Below are 465 nucleotides of genomic sequence, written 5' to 3'. Positions count from 1 at the left end.
GTAATACAACTAAACTCATTAATTGTTCTCATAAACAATTATCTAATTCACATGAGTAATATAACCAGACTCATCAATTGTTCTCATAAACAATTATCTAATCAACCTATGAAATGTAAACACCACTTATTCCCATCAATATCATAATTCAACATTTATCAATATATCATTCATCGACAAGATGTCGTGACTATAATTAAATAACACATAAGTGGTGTTCATACTCCAAATAATAACATACGCATATAATGTATATCACCGACATTATAACCCACCATTTATTTCAACATTACCAATATATCAAATAATATAATCAACATTATACTCATAATCACATCACATACATAAACATAGGAATACACCATACTTGTAACTCACATGTGGGAAGGTACTTCCCCAATGATAATGTATGCATGATATGTCATGATCATCCACCTTACACCAATATCCTCCCAATAACCTAGT

The sequence above is a fragment of the Lupinus angustifolius genome, chromosome LG06 (genome assembly GCF_001865875.1).
Source record: "Lupinus angustifolius cultivar Tanjil chromosome LG06, LupAngTanjil_v1.0, whole genome shotgun sequence".
NCBI classification, from domain to species: Eukaryota; Viridiplantae; Streptophyta; class Magnoliopsida; order Fabales; family Fabaceae; genus Lupinus; species Lupinus angustifolius.
This window is presented reverse-complemented; position numbering follows the sequence as displayed.